Raw genomic sequence first — 13,775 nt, forward strand, 5'->3', positions numbered from 1 at the left:
ATTGTGAAGGTGTCACTTTTGGCTCTGGGTAATTGTGAGTGACTACCTTTTTATAAGGTTATAATTATTCACCTATTTCAGAAAGGTGTTGATTCAACTTTATGGTTTCTTTGGAGGCTGTAGTTTGTGCCTTTTTTATTGAATTGTATTGTGTTATACTAGTTTTTATTTATTTAAAAAACATTGTTTGTGCCTTAACCATAGCCGTTTCCCATTAGAAGTTCAAGGTTTTCATTTCGAAACACTTTTGTAAGAAAATGCTCATGTGTTTTGTTTCTGGAAGACAAGATGTTAGTAAGCTTTCACAGTGGAGCAGGCATGGGATAAACATTTTCATCCTCTTTCCAACACTCAAATCTGGACTACTGCTGAGTGGAACAGATGACACACTCCTGCTGCACACGTCTATCTGGTTCACCTCCTGTGTTGATAAATTAATCTCCACAGAGATGTTCCAGTGTTGTTCTCTCGTTTGGAGGATACTTAGAATACTGTTTGGAGCATATGGTCCATGCATTTATGTGTCTCATTTGGCTTTCGTATCATAGTTCACACACAAGAAAAGATGGGTTTCTGGCACCTTTTGGAGCTGGAACTGCTAACAAGAGTGGAAATTCCTCTTTAGTACTCATGCAAACCTGTGATATGAGTTGTCCTTGTGTGCTTCTCTAACAAAACGTGGACCCACACAGGGTTCCTGCCAGAAAAGTTGTTAGTACCGTCGGACAAATGTCTTTGTGGGCAAAAGTTGGACTAGTCTTAAGCTAGTCCACCTTAAAAGTCAGTCCACCTTAAGTGAGCCTGGGCAGTTGCACCTTCACTTTTATCAGAAGGTGGCGAAGCAATTGGCGAGAACAGAAATTGGCTTGGGCCTTGATAACCTAAACTGTACACACACTTAACTGCTATAACGTTACTGCTAACTCACCGTCACACACACGCTCACACTCTTATCTTTTTCGACTCGCTATTGGACACAACCTACGCATTAAGCTAATTTTCAAAGTTGTTTGCTACTTATAAATCATTTTTCTTTAAAAAAACATCTGAAAAATACATTTAACAAAAACGTCCCTGATGCTTAGGCCCTGCAGGGAGTCAACTTAAGCCGGAGATAGCCAAAAGTCTAAATCATTTTACTGGTCAATAAGTGAAAGCATCCGCACACAAATCAGTGCGGTTCTCCTTAAATTACAAAGCGGTAATACGTACATAAACCAGACCCTGAGAATGACGGCGGCGGAAAAAGCCTGAACACCTCACCACTTTTGGATTGCTCTCTTTAAAGTCAGACATTAAGCACTGATGCAAGCGGTGTCCTCAGACTAAACAACCAAAGTAATGAATGTGTTGTTTGGTTTCATGGAAACGTACTGCGGCTTTGTGCCTATGTGGGGTTACAGGAATTTTGATCCAGTGTCAGCATAGAGGTATTTATTTATCTTTATTTGTAGATATTTATTTCAGACTTTCAGACAATCTCTGTAAAGGGTAAAGGTCAACTGTTGTACATGAATTTGTCTCGTCTATAAATGTTGAACTAATCTCGGCAGATTCTTCACAACGTCTGCTCTCTTGAATAAAAAGTTTACTCTCTAATCCAAAATGAATTGTACATTTAGTTTAGGGCTGCAACAAACGATGTTTATTTTATTATTTTACAATGATATTAAACTATTAATTAAGGTTTGGTTGAATTGACACCAAATGTCCCTTTTTCAAGAGTTGTAATTATTAATGTATAATATAGATAATTATGGAATTTGTTTTTTGCGTTTTGACGTTACCGATGATGATTTATATTTTAAAAAAACAGGCAAGATTTTGGTATTTTCTTGTACTTTTCTTTCACACTTTTTGTCTTCCCAGAGATTAAGGTCTGACAGGAGTTACTCATATAGTCATATATCCAGTAGCAACAGCTGATGATGTCACCATTTTGAAGACTTTGCGTAATGCAACTTTAACCAGACGAGAAGCTGGGACACTCATCTCATTCCCCAGATATGTGGCTGTTTGAAAGATCGTGGCTGGACTGTGCTTATAAAGTTAATGAAGTGTATTCATTTCAAATGAGTTGATCTGCAGGAAGGAACAGGTTTTTTGTAGGAGAGGAATGTGGATGATGTGTTGGGTGTTCGTCCACCACTTTGGTCCAGACTGAATCATCTCAACAACTACTTGATGGATTGCCTTACATTTCTTTACAAGGATTCACAGTACACAGAGGATGCCTTGATGATTCGCTGACTTTTCCTGTAGCGCCAACGAGATCAAATTTTCACCTATTCAGTGAAATATCCCAACATCCACAAGATGGATTGGCAATTGGATTGTAGTCTCTCTCCTCCTCCAAGGTCTTCCTCATTTTACCTTGTTGGGCACTTAACGGCGTTATAGGCAAAGGTGGTATTAGAAATTTAACGCACGTTGCCATCGCTATTAACTTGACACAACTGCTCCGCGCACGCTGCCAAACCAAAACACAAAGTACCGTTTTTACGGCTGAGATTGGCTAGTTATGTCGCAAACACATTTCTGTAAAGGGACCCTCATTTTTAATATTGTAAATGACTTGTAAAGGTCAAAACGTGTTATTTCAACCAAAACTATAATGGAATAATATTTCCTACTTCAGCTTTAAGTATCCTCTGTTATCTAAACATTAATTGCACTGTCATGGCTGACGTAAGTTGCCCTTGTCCCCCTTGAGATGAAGACGTATTTTCATAATAACCGTAATAGCATGCCTGGTCTCCTATGTTTGTTGGCAGTCAGTCAAAAGGGGATTAGAAGGAACACCTGCAGTTCCTCTGTTTATTTAGTCTTCATACTTCTAAAAGTTATATTCCAAGACCTTGTCTTTAAAAGCATAGAACACTGTAGTGCCAGGAAGCACTGCACTCAACTAAAAACAGCCTCACTATCAGAATAGTGTTGGACATTAATGTGTCTAGAGAAAACCAGCAACTACAGAAGTTGAGTCAACAAATCCACAACCAAGTCTTAATATGTTGGGAGTTCGTGGTGGTTCAAGCTGCAAACAATTCCAAGTGGATTTTACAGGAGCCACAGTTTCCATTTCTGTGTCCTGGATGCTGTTTTACTGCTTGAACTTCATCCAATTGAGATGTGGCTGGAGTTTTGTAGCATGACTCAAGACAATGAAAACCCCTCGGCTGTTGTGCTATTTGTGTACGTGTGAAAATCAACCGATAATCAAGATTTATTGATACGAGAATCATGACATATACACCTCCAGTGTTGTATAGTATCATTGTATATCGTGAATCAACATTCATAAATCGCAAAGCTCCCTGAACGTAATATTTCCCGACCCTGCAAGGACTCGCGTCACCGGCAGGAAATCCCGCAGCATGCGCTCCTGCTGAAAGGACGAGAGAGGAGAGGAGACGCACCTCAAGGCCTCCAGTCCATAGCTCTTCAACGCACTGTGACACTGATTGGCTGACTAAATACTGGTTCGAATCAAAATGAGGTCACTCCCTCGGGTCTTGTCAATACATAATTAAAAAGACAGACACGCTTCTCTTGTACTTTGCACAGAATGAACCACTGTGATGTGGCAGGGGCCTGTGCTACAGTATAAGGTAGTTCACAAGTCTTGTGTTAAAACCATTTAATTTATCTTTGGGAAATTTGTATAACACATGTAATTGTGAAACTTAACTACACACATTTCTTCTTCCACAGTATCCCAGACATTCAGTTAATTAAATAATAATTACTCATTAAAACTAAAGTACAAAAAGCTAAATAATGAAGCTCCTGCTGGACGTTTCACAGACGTCTGATGTCTCATGCTGTGAAGCAAAACTTATTAAACAAACTAACTGTTAACCTTATTTCATGATCCTCATGGTCACATATGTGTGACTGTAATGTTAGTAATTAAAGTATCTGGAGACAGATGGCAAATTAATGCTATGGGTCAAGAACGCCACATTACTGGTTGGGTGTTTTAAAGCATGTCAGTGCAGTTTAATTTAGGTCAATGAGACTTGCCTCTACCGCATGACACGATCTGCTTGTTTCCTCTTTCCACTCTGTTAGCATCTGTCAAATAATGTGGTAATTGCTTTGCAGAATCAGATTGAGCCTCCGATCAATAGTGTTTTGCAGGAATCAAATAACGGAGGAATTTAAATTTGATTGAATTATCTGAATAATTTACATTTTAAGAGTAATGACCTGCAAATAATCTTCGTAGAATTCACATATTCTTTAAATTAGCCATATCGTTATCTCCACAATAGTCGTCATCTTCTGAAATAAATTACCTTCGGCGATCGGATTATGTTTTATTAGTGTTCTCTTGGATCAAGTAGTCTTGTTCAACAACTTCCTGACTGTCTGAGATCTTGCAGGGCCTCCCGGGTCCTCCTTGTTCTTTTTGGAAAGACTCCTGGAGAAAAGAGGCGAATGTTTATAGTTTGAGCTTTTATATCCATTACACAGTTAATGAGGTTGCTACAGGACATCCAGACAGAGAGAGATATATACCAGTAGATTGATAAATGTCTACAGTGGGCTAGAAAACCTTCTGTCCAGGTGTTGCGGTGGACAAACAAAACAAATTAGTGCATATATACCATTTAATAAAGTGTTTTTAAGATTGTAAAACAACCTTGTAAAACAGCTGGTACAACATTACTTACAAGCGGTCACCTATTGGAACATATCGACAACCTCACACACTGTTTTTATTGCAGTGTATTACTAAAGAGGCTGACTAAATCACTAAATCAAGTACACATTGTATCTTGCATATTAACCTCCATCACTATCCCAAATAAGGCACCTTTTTTATAAGGGATTATAAATTGTAGAACATTGCCTTAATATCAATTTACTGTTGCTTTAGATCAGTTATCAGCCATTAATGGGATACCCTTTTGGGTTGCCAGGTTGTGAAAAATCCCTGTTATTTATCCTTCTCCAGCATGCTATTGTCTATGAAAGGTTTTGTGCATAATGGTGACCAAAATCTATTGATGGACAAGTTTTGGACAAGCAACATTATTATAGTAATTGTTATTACTTGAGAGGATGAACACCAGTCAAAGGAATTTAATTTACCCCAACCCAAAACAATCGCACAAAATCCTGAAATAAAGAGAAACTATCCAGTAATCCATCAAAATTGTCTCACGCTTGATCCTTCTGTAGTGATTATCTAATCCTACAACAATCTGATTCTTAAGATTGTTTTTGTAATGAGGCCTCGGCTTCCTTTAAAAAAAAACTTTGTTTACACTTCTCGCTTTGTGTGCCCTAATTTATTGCCTCTAAAAGGTAAACGTCTGGTGTTGCATCAAAAGTTATAAACTACAGTCGTTCATTTCAGTGCCAAAATACACATCTGCTATACAATACCAATGAATACTTCATGTGGGATAAGAAGTCTTGCAGAATAAACTCTGCTACTGCTGGCATCCAGCCATGGATGACTTATTTGAACAGCACAAAGAGCTCAGCATCATCTGCTACAATAGTGTTATTCTCAGCCAAAACATGCACAAGTATTATTGTTAGACTAAAAGTTTACGTATTAGCCAAAAATGCAGAGTAAGAGGACTTTGTCAGCAAGTTTAAAACACATTTGTACTCATGCTCTGTTAGAGGTTTCCCTGGAAACCAAATATTTAAATAAAATGGAAACAGCAGCCTCCCAGAGAGTTTTGATTGAATCAAGTCAACAAAGGGGCTTTGATGAGAAATCACTGACTGGATTACTTCAAAACAAGTGGAAACAAGTCTGGTGTAAAATAGAAAACTTTAGCGTAAATTGTGCATTTGGTCTCCAGTTGTTCCCACTATCTCGACATCAGTCACGTGACAACAAGCCCAATGAGAACATGCCGTTCTGCCTCTACTAATCCATTTTAACTGATGACCCGTTCAGATTTCTGCAGTGATTGAGCTGATTTTGACAAGTTAAGTTTCAAATGCCGTCTAAAATGGTAAAACAAATAAATATGTACTTGAGTAGTTACATATTGTGAGACTCTCAGTATTATATTGAATGTTATAATGATGTTATACAGTAAAGCAGAGTACCTGGAATCAGCATATGTTTGGTTTGATAAATAACTACAATTAATGCTGGTACATTTTTAACAAAATTGTAGCACTGACTGAGCTGTTGGTGATATTCTACGCCTCTCCATTATTAGCTGCGTTGATAAAGAACTCATTGGGAAGTATGATAGGCGTTATACACATGAGTCTCATGACCAATGCATGGAAATAAGATCCCAAGTGTTCCTTTTAGGAACATGAAGTAAACTGATGATACTCTGAGGTAACATTTAACATCCTCAGATTCCAAGAGAGGAAAACTGGTATAAAAAAAGCCCTGATTTACTTATCTCCCTGCCTCCAGATAAACCCCTGAGGTATAATAACATCCCTTTACAGTGAAAGACGGGGATTTCTTCTTAAAGTTACATAAGTGTTAAGCACTGGCAAACAAGCACAGAGGATTTCCCAAAAGCTTTTTTATGTTTGTCGGTACCAGAAACATCAATCAGTGGGCCAAAGATTAGCTTTCTAAGAATTCCTTTGGGGCAGCCTCCTAAGAAAACAGATCAAAGGCACGAAGAAGAGGGTATCCATGTCAGCTTTACCTCTGACCTGCGAACATGAATAGAATATTTACGACAGATTTTTATTTAACACGGGACCTCGTACTTTCAATGACTTCTCTTCGGGAACACAAGAGTTATGTGTTTTAATGTTATGCGGGTTGTAAGTTAAACCAAAGGTCAGTGGATGTTGTAAAAACACATTTTCTTTCCATGTTTTTTTGTCATAAATAGTTTTGACTATACCAAACCTTGTTATTGGATGACTTTTAACTCCTGTCTTCATGTCAAAAAACACAAAGTACACTCATTTAACCAATTGTTTATTTCCAAATGAAATAACACCCTTTAAAAAAGAAATGATATTATACTGCAGCATAATGCTTTGTCATGGTGGAAGCAATATGCGGCTGCAATATTGCAACCATAAATGTGTCCAAAATGTGATTAAATCCCTAGAAGTAGCAATATGGATTTTGTAAATGTCATTAAAAAGAAACAAGGCAAGTACTTTTTTATGATTTAATGAAAGATTAAATCAAATACATTTTAAAAGCTCTTTTAAAGTGGTCATAACCTTTAATGTCTGTACTTGACAATGTGCAAAAATCTATTAAAAAAAAGAAGTAAACTAATAAAATAAATAGGCTATCTGTTAAAAGTCTTCGCCGTTAACTCATGGAGACAGTAGATTATACAGAACGTTAGACATGTTTGGTAGTAAAACTTCCATCCAAGTGTAGGACAGCAGCGTTCAGACCGCAGTACCCAGACAAGCATGCCAGCTCTAATCCCTCAATGTCTGGAAGCACTGACCTCTTTTGTTCAGTTGATGGCTTATTACCGGTATTGATTTTGGCTCCTTTATTTTACAGACTTCCTGCAGGCAGGCAGATGACCCATGCACATATCAGCTACTGTTGGCTACACCAACAAACATTACACATTTGTTCTGCTTAAGATAAATTCATTGTTTACTTCTATATATTTTTTCCTTCTTTTTGCAACAGACCGTGTACTCCATTGATATGGATTACGTGTAATGCTTTTGGATTTAACTCTTTTTGTGGTCACCTTGTTGATGGAGGATTCTTCTTCTTCTCCAGTTGAGTTAACAAAGACCAACACGTCTTATTCTGTAAGTGCTAAGAAATTACTTGCTTGTTTAACGCTGATGTTTTAGGCTAATGGACAACATTTGTTTTATTTACTATAATCCTTGGTCTCCCTCGGCATTGATCTGTTAGAATAGATGTGCACAACATATGTGTATGGATATCCCCAGTGGTGGAATGTAGGCTAACTAGTTACATTTTACTCAAGTACTTTTATTAAGTTTAAGTTTAAGTACATGTTGCTCAAAACTATACTTTACTATTTCCATTTTCTGGTACTTTATAGTTCTACTCCACTACATTTATTTGACAAGCAAAAGTTAATGGTGACTTTGCAAAATCAGGTTATTAATATAAAATATAAATAAACTATGATGTTTTATTATGGAATAAACTAAAATAAAAGTAGTAATTCAAATGAGCAGCTGCAACATAAATGAATGATGCTTCCACGTTAATGGATCACTAATCATAATCCAGTGATATAATATATATTATGCATAAAAAGCCCTAATACTTTTACTTATGCTGCTGTTGGTATATTTTGATGATCCTCATGTGCTTTTACTTAACTACGGTTTTGAATGTTATTACAATGTGGTATTGTTTATTTTACTTAAGTCTTGGGATGGTTGGAAATACTATTTACTGTCTTATAAGTGTGTTTTAAATATTGTTGCTCTCTCTTGCAACATTTATTATTCCATCTACAGCAGGGGTGTCAAACTCATCTTAGTTCAGGGGCCACATACAGCCCAGTTTGATCTCAAGTGGGCCGGACTAGTAAAATCATAGCATAATAACCCATACTTAACGACACCATTTATCCATGTTTAAATCATTAGTGGAGGTTTTTGGATGATACACCCTATTTTAAGGTCTTTCTACAATAAACTAGAAACATAAAGACCAGAGGATAAGTTACCTTGCCTTACTTCCCTTGAACATATGCAATTTATACATTGTATAAACAACAAAAGTCACTGATTAATTACCCCCTTAAACTTGGCATCGTTTAGCCCTCACAAGTGCGTCAATATCAGGCCTACAATCCTGAGTAGCAGCTCATTTAAGAATCTCATTCAAGTGCTTGTGAGTCTTGAGTGCAGCTTTGTTTTGGTGATGTTCATTACAGAGAACACTTGTTCACGCAGGTAGGTGGTCCCAAACAAATGCAAAATACAGTGGAATGTCCAAAAACTATTTCCTCCATTAGCAGCCTGTACTTTCTCTCTGAATTTAGTCACAACACCTGTTTTTCTCCCGATCATTGATGGTGCGCCGTCTGTAGCCACACTGACAGCACGGCTCCAGTCCACTCCGACCCGCTCCAGCGCTTCAACGACAGCGCTAAAAATGTAATTCGCTGTAGTGGTGTCCATCATAGGTACCAACTCAAGGAACTCCTCTGTGACCGCTAAAGTGTCATCAACACCACGAATAAATATGGCCAGTTCAGCAACATCCGTAATGTCAGTGCTCTCATCAATTGCAACTGAAAATGCTACAAATGATTTCACGTTATTCTTCTTTTGGCTGTTTAACTCTAATCCTATCTGTCACAGTATTCCTCGTTAGGCTAATGTTAGCAAAAGCCTGTCTCTTCTCAGGGCACACGATTTCTGCCGCCTTCAGCATACATGTTTTTACAAACTCACCTTCAGAGTACAGCTTTGAGGCTGATGGTGGCGCCGAATATTGTATTCTTTGAACACAGAAACTAGCTGGGAACACACCAAGCACACGGGTGTTCCAGTTATCTCAGTGATAAAATAGGATGTGGTCCTTTTTTCCAGGAATATTCTGCACTCTGTCCACGTTTCTCTTTTTTGACTGAGACATTTGGAGATGAGGGTATCACAGAAGATCTTGACAGCAAAGACGTATGTTTGACACCCCTGATCTACAGTATACAATTATCTGAGTCAATTACCGTGTAATTGACCAATGCCAGCATCCATTATCCAATGTCCAGTATAATGATTCGTATTTAGGGTTAGTAGGATTATGTAAAACAACGTTGTATGTAAAACACCAGTGAAAGGTAGCCCGCAGATGTAATGTAACTTTGACTTTATTGTTTAGGAGTTGTTGAAAACAGCAGTTGGCTGATTTGTCGGCACATCTGGTTTAGAGCAACAACATCCACCGTTCAGGCTCCCCGCTTCGCTGAGCTTTCCCCCCCATCTCTCCCACTGTTTGAGATGTTTGTGTTTTCTTCACCATGGTTTTAGAGACAGCAGTCACGTTCTCCTGGAGATGAATGGCAGTTTGAGACAAACAGAAACTGAATTAAATACAACCGAGAAAGTATCGAGGGTTCAAATCTCAATGTCCTCACGGGACCAGTAAGTCAGTCTGTCACGACGACACCTGTACAGAATGACAACTTGTAGACAGTTTTTAATGCAGTAATAAAAACAATATTCTACCAGTCAGAGTGCAAGTTGCAGTAATACAAAATAACTTGTCAAAAGTGGGCTTTTTAAAAGAACAGCAATGATGAGCGCTGTCACTAGCGATTATTTTCATATTGGTTTAAGTGATTATCTTCTTAATTGTTTGGTTTATAAAGTGTCAGAAAAGTGGGAAAAAATGTCCATTTACATGGTCATGTCTTCTTAAATCTTTATTTGTCAGACCCACACTTAAATACCCTTAAATATTCAATGTACAATAATAGAAAAACAGAGAAAAGCAGGAAATTGTCATATTTTAGAGGCTGAAAATTATTTATTAATGAATTATTAAAATATTTGCTGATTATTTTTCTGCTAAACCTGATTGAGTTGTCGTTGCACCTCTATTAATCCTCATGTTGGTGATTTCTATTCAATTTATTTAATTCTTGGGATGCTCTGTCGATGACTATGGTCCAGATGGAAAAATCGTAACAGTTATTTGATGGATTGCCATGAATGTTTGTCCAGACATTCATGCTCAAATGATGATGAATTTTACTTACTTTGGTGACCCCGTGCTTCTTCCTCTAGATCAGGGGTGTCAAACTCATTTTAGTTCAGTGGCCACATGCAGCACAATCTGATCTCAAGTGGGCCGGACCAGTAACATCACAGCACAATAACCTGTAAATAACCACAACTCACAATGTTTCCTTCGTTTTAGTGCAAAAAAGTACAAATACATTCTGAAAATGTTCAAATTTGATCTTTTTACAAAAAATTATGAACAACCTGAAATTTCTTAAGAAACAAAGGAGCAATTTCAACAATATTATCAGTTTATCATTTACACATGTGTGTTACAACGTACAGATCACAGTGTATCTACGAAGGCACAACACATTTAGTCACGGGTATCTGGAACAGTATTTTACTTTATGATCAAAACAACTAATTTTTACACTTTGCAAAGTCATCCCGCCGGCCGGATTGGACCCTCTGGCGGGCCGGTTTTGGCCCCCGGGCCGCATGTTTGACACCCCTGCTCTAGATACTTTGGTTTATGACCAAATACATACAAACATAATGACATCCCCATCAGCCTCTGCTGTGCTTTTGTTTATGTTAGCATGCTAACTAAGATGATGAACATGTTAAACATTATTCCTGCTAAACATCAGCATGTTAGCATTGTTATTGTTAGCATGCTGAGCTCGAAAGCGCTGCTGTAGTTTCTTGTCTATTAATTGATTTATTGTTTAGCCAATAAAATGGGAAAAACGCCTCACTACATTAAATCCATTACTTATAATAAAGTCACTCTCACTTCTTGATAGTGTTGCCGCCTCAACAACTCGTCACTGTCTAATAAATGCGATACACAAAATCTCCCTAAAGTTCAAGATGTGAGCAGGATGTCCATGTGAGGATCATATTATGAGTAACATCTACGGAAATGTTCCACCACCCACAGTCGCCCACTTCTGAAGACAGCAGTGTAGTTGTCATGGTGACGGCAGATTGTTTTGGTTGGTTTGGGCGGGCGAGGCGAGGCGAGGCGAGGCGTAAGCTTTGATGAGGTGGAACCTTTTTTTAAGAGTTGCTCTTTTCCACTTTTTCATTAGAAATGTCTCTTCTAGAAGAGATCCTTCACTGACCTGATGTGCATGTGAAGTTCAAACACCATCCTCCTCTATTGAAACTTAATTAAATGATTTAACTATGAACAATATGTTGCCTATGCCATGACAAAAAAGGGATTGTAATTGTTTCAAATCGAGGGTGCCGAGCAACTATTTGATTTCAGGAAGCGCTCCTACCCAAACATCTTTGATTAATATGTTAGTTGGATAAACTTCACACATCACAAATGGTATCATATTGTCGCTTCTCTAATGTAATAAATTGGATTAATTTAGGCTATGAAATGTATAAAAGAAATAGTGAAAAATGCCAATCAAAAGTTCACAGAGCCCAAGGTGACCTGAAAAATATCGATAATAAATGTAGTTTACGATTATTTTTCCTGTTGATCAACTAATTGTTTAATGAACTAATCGTTTTGACTCTAATTGTATTAATTAGTGACTGATCTGCTGTAAGCTCCCCTATTTCAGCAGTGTAAAGCGTCAGTTCATCCATATTTCAAATACATATTTAAACATAATGTCCAATGGGCTTTTTCTTCTGTAGAGGGTAGAACAGTGAAGTGAGGTCTGTGGATTACCAAAGTCAGAGTTTTTAAAATGTACTTCTCATGCTCTCAGCATTACAAAATAAATGCCTTTTACCGTCATTATATTGGAAATCTCAGAGACAAAAGCTCAAAAGCTCAACATATGAAACTGAACTTATTCAGCGGGGTTTGTTTAAATAGATATGTCTTTGTGTCACTTGGGTGACCTGACCCTTCAATCAAATACATGCTGCCAAAACCCATAGACTGCTTCATTAAAACTGTCGATCGTTTTCCTGCCAAAACTCGGCAACAGTGGAACAATGGAAAGAGAAGAATTGGATATTGGACATGGACATTGCTGAACAGTTTTAAATGGATCAAAATATTTTATTGGCGTGATGCATGAGTAAAGTAGGCCAGGGAACAGTCTGGAAAGAGGTTTGTCGAACATTACCACACATGTTGGGCTTCTGTGTTGTGGTAAACAACACCTCATGACAGACGGTTTTGTAGAGGATTAAGATTTCTCTGAGGTACGGATCACTTCCACAAGGACTTTAAACCACTAAACATCTGACTTCATAGTTGGAAGAACTTCACTCGTGTGCGGCAGACTCAGTGGTTTTGGTGCTTGCCGCAGTCTATGGCATGTTCACAGTTTGAGGTTGACTGCATTTCTCTCCTTTCAAGAAGGCTTGATTTGGCCCTGACAACTGTATAAATTGGAACATTAAGGTTTTTGAAAGACTTAATGGTTGCTGTAATCTTCCTTTCTGTCAATACTCCTTTGAAGAGATCCTTCACTAACGGGATTCTAATGTAAAATCTAAAAATAAAAAATGACAACCGCTAGAGGAAAAGTCAGAGAATCGGCAACGTTTGTAGGCTTTGTCCTCTGGACTTCATGTATATCTGTACAAAATCTCATGTTGAAATGTCAATCTGGACCAACCAACATTGCCATTCCTATGTGCAGCCTACTAACATGGCTTAATAGACTTTATTAGCATTGGTTAAACTTTGGATTGCATTTTTTTTATTTTGCCCTCCATCTTTTACACTAGAATATGTTTAGAAAAGGATCTCTTCACTGCCAGTAGGGGCAGGAGGAATGATTACAGCCACCAATAACTCTTCTAATGTAAAATAAAAAGTTGAACCGATCCTTTAAGCTCTTGACTTGCTTATCGTTCTAAATGACGGCAGAGTGATATCAGCTTTTTTAGTTTTGATTACATTCCATTTGCGTTCCAGTAATTAATCCAATATTAGAAACGGCGATGTTTAACTGATCGTAGACATGTTTATCCAGTAGTGTGACCTGAACTAACATTTCCAGTGGCCAGATAAGCATGACATCAACTCTCCTCTCCGGCTGTGTGCAGAACTTGTGTTTAGATCACAAAGTAGACGCTTCTTGATAACTCTTAGACTTCTCTGTTTGAGCTGACCTGTCAACACAACACACTTT

Source organism: Cottoperca gobio, chromosome 12, assembly GCF_900634415.1.
Source record: "Cottoperca gobio chromosome 12, fCotGob3.1, whole genome shotgun sequence".
Taxonomy (NCBI): domain Eukaryota; kingdom Metazoa; phylum Chordata; class Actinopteri; order Perciformes; family Bovichtidae; genus Cottoperca; species Cottoperca gobio.